The following is a 2199-nucleotide window of genomic DNA, read 5'->3' on the forward strand; positions in this document are numbered from 1 at the left end:
AACCTGTTTCTTCCACCATTATTAAAGCCTTGTTGAGGCTTTTGATCCTTCCATGAGAAATTTGGATGATTTCTCCATGATGAGTTATAGGTGTTTCCATAAGGTTCACCTAAGTAATTCACCTCTGCTATTGCAGGGTTCTCAGGATCATAAGCTTCTTCTTCATAAGAAGCCTCTTGAGTACTGTTGGATGCAGCTTGCATTCCATTCAGACTCTAAGAAATCATATTGACTTGCTGAGTCAATATTTTATTCTGAGCCAATATGGCATTCAGAGTATCAAATTCAAGAACTCCCTTCTTCATAGGCGTCCCATTGCTCACAGGATTCCTTTCAGAAGTGTACATGAACTGGTTATTAGCAACCATGTCAATGAGTTCTTAAGCTTTTGCAGGCGTTTTCTTTAGGTGAATGGATCCACCTGCAGAAGTGTCCAGTGACATCTTAGATAACTCAGACAGACCATCATAGAATATATCCAGGATGGTCCATTCTGAAAGCATGTCAGAAGGATACTTTTTGGTCAACTGTTTGTATCTTTCCCAAGCTTCATAGAGGGATTCACCTTCTTTCTGTTTGAAAGTTTGAACATCCACTCTAAGCTTGCTCAGCTTTTGAGGAGGAAAGAACTTGGCAAAGAAAGCCGTGACCAGCTTATCCCAAGAGTTCAGGCTGTCTTTAGGTTGAGAGTCCAACCATATTCTAGCTCTGTCTCTTACAGCAAAAGGGAAAAGCATGAGCCTGTAGACTTCAGGATCTACTCCATTAGTCTTAACAGTATCACATATCTACAAGAATTCAGTTAAGAACTGAAAAGGATCTTCAGATGGAAGTCCATGAAACTTGCAGTTCTGCTGCATCAGAGAAACTAATTGAGGTTTCAGCTCAAAGTTGTTTGCTCCAATGGCAGGAATGGAGATGCTTCTTCCATGTAAATTGGAATTAGGTGCAGTAAAGTCACCAAGCATCCTCCTTGCATTATTATTATTTTCGGCTGCCATCTCCTCTTCCTGTTCGAAAATTTCTGAAAGGTTATCTCTGGATTGTTGTAATTTAGCTTCTCTTAATTTTTTCTTCAGAGTCCTTTCAGGTTCTGGATCTGCTTCAACAAGAATGTTCTTGTCCTTGCTCCTGCTCATATGACAAAGAAGAGGGCACAGAAAAATAATAATAATAGAGATCCTTTATACCACAGTATAGGGATCCCTTTGTGAGTGGGAGAAAAGAGGGAGACAAAGAATGTAATGTAATGGAAGAAACACAACTGTGAGGAGGGTAGAGATGTGAGATGAGATGTTAATAGATGAATAAATAAATAGAATAAGATGAGAGAGAAGGAATTTTCGAAAATAAATTTTGAAAAAGAGTTAGTGATTTTTGAAAAAAGTTTTTGAAAAAGGTTAGTATTTTTTTCGAAAAATTTTTAAAATCAAAAATAAAAATAATTAGTTAATAAAAAAGAAATTTTTGAAAAAGAGGGAAGATATTTTCGAAAATTAGAGAGAGAGGGAGTTAGTTAAGTAGTTTTGAAAAAGTTAAGAAACAAACAAAAAGTTAGTTAGTTAGTTGGAGCAAATTTTGAAAAGATAAGAAGTTAGGAAGTTAGAAAAGATATTTTGAAATCAAATTTTTGAAAAAGATAAGATGAGAAGATATTTTTGAAAAGATATGATTGAAATTAGTTTTTGAAAAAGATTTGATTTTTTTAAAATCACAATTAATGACTTGATTCACAAGAAATCACAAGATATGATTCTAGAACTCAAAGTTTGAATCTTTCTTAACAAGTAAGTAACAAACTTGAAATTTTTGAATCAAAACATTAATTGTTATTGTTATTTTCGAAAATTTGATATAAAAATAAGAAAAAGATTTTTGAAAAATATTTTTGGAATTTTCGAAAATAACTAAGAAATTTGAAAAAGATTTGATTTTTGAAAAAGATTTTGAAAAAGATAAGATTTTCAAATTGAAAATTTGATTTGACTCATAAGAAACAACTTGATTTTAAAAAATTTTGAAAAAGTCAATCCAAATTTTCGAATTTTATGAGAGAAAAAGGGAAAGATATTTATTTTTTTTTTTAAATTTTTATGATGAGAGAGAAAAACAAGAAAAATGATGCAATGCATGAAAGTTATGGATCAAAACAATGAATGCATGCAAGAATGCTATGAATGTCAAGATGAACACCAAGAA

General features: G+C 32.4%; 1 non-coding gene across 1 annotated transcript; it reads left to right on the top strand.

Moving 5' to 3' along the window:
* Nucleotides 1–497: 497 nt before the first annotated feature.
* On the top strand, nucleotides 498–605 carry LOC148545707 (small nucleolar RNA R71). Its single transcript, XR_015901113.1, has one exon. It is a non-coding gene; the product is annotated as a small nucleolar RNA R71 (small nucleolar RNA).
* The last annotated feature ends 1594 nt before the right edge of the window (nucleotides 606–2199 follow it).

Source organism: Arachis ipaensis, chromosome B9, assembly GCF_059453495.1.
Source record: "Arachis ipaensis isolate K30076 ecotype BB chromosome B9, ASM5945349v1, whole genome shotgun sequence".
NCBI lineage: Eukaryota > Viridiplantae > Streptophyta > Magnoliopsida > Fabales > Fabaceae > Arachis > Arachis ipaensis.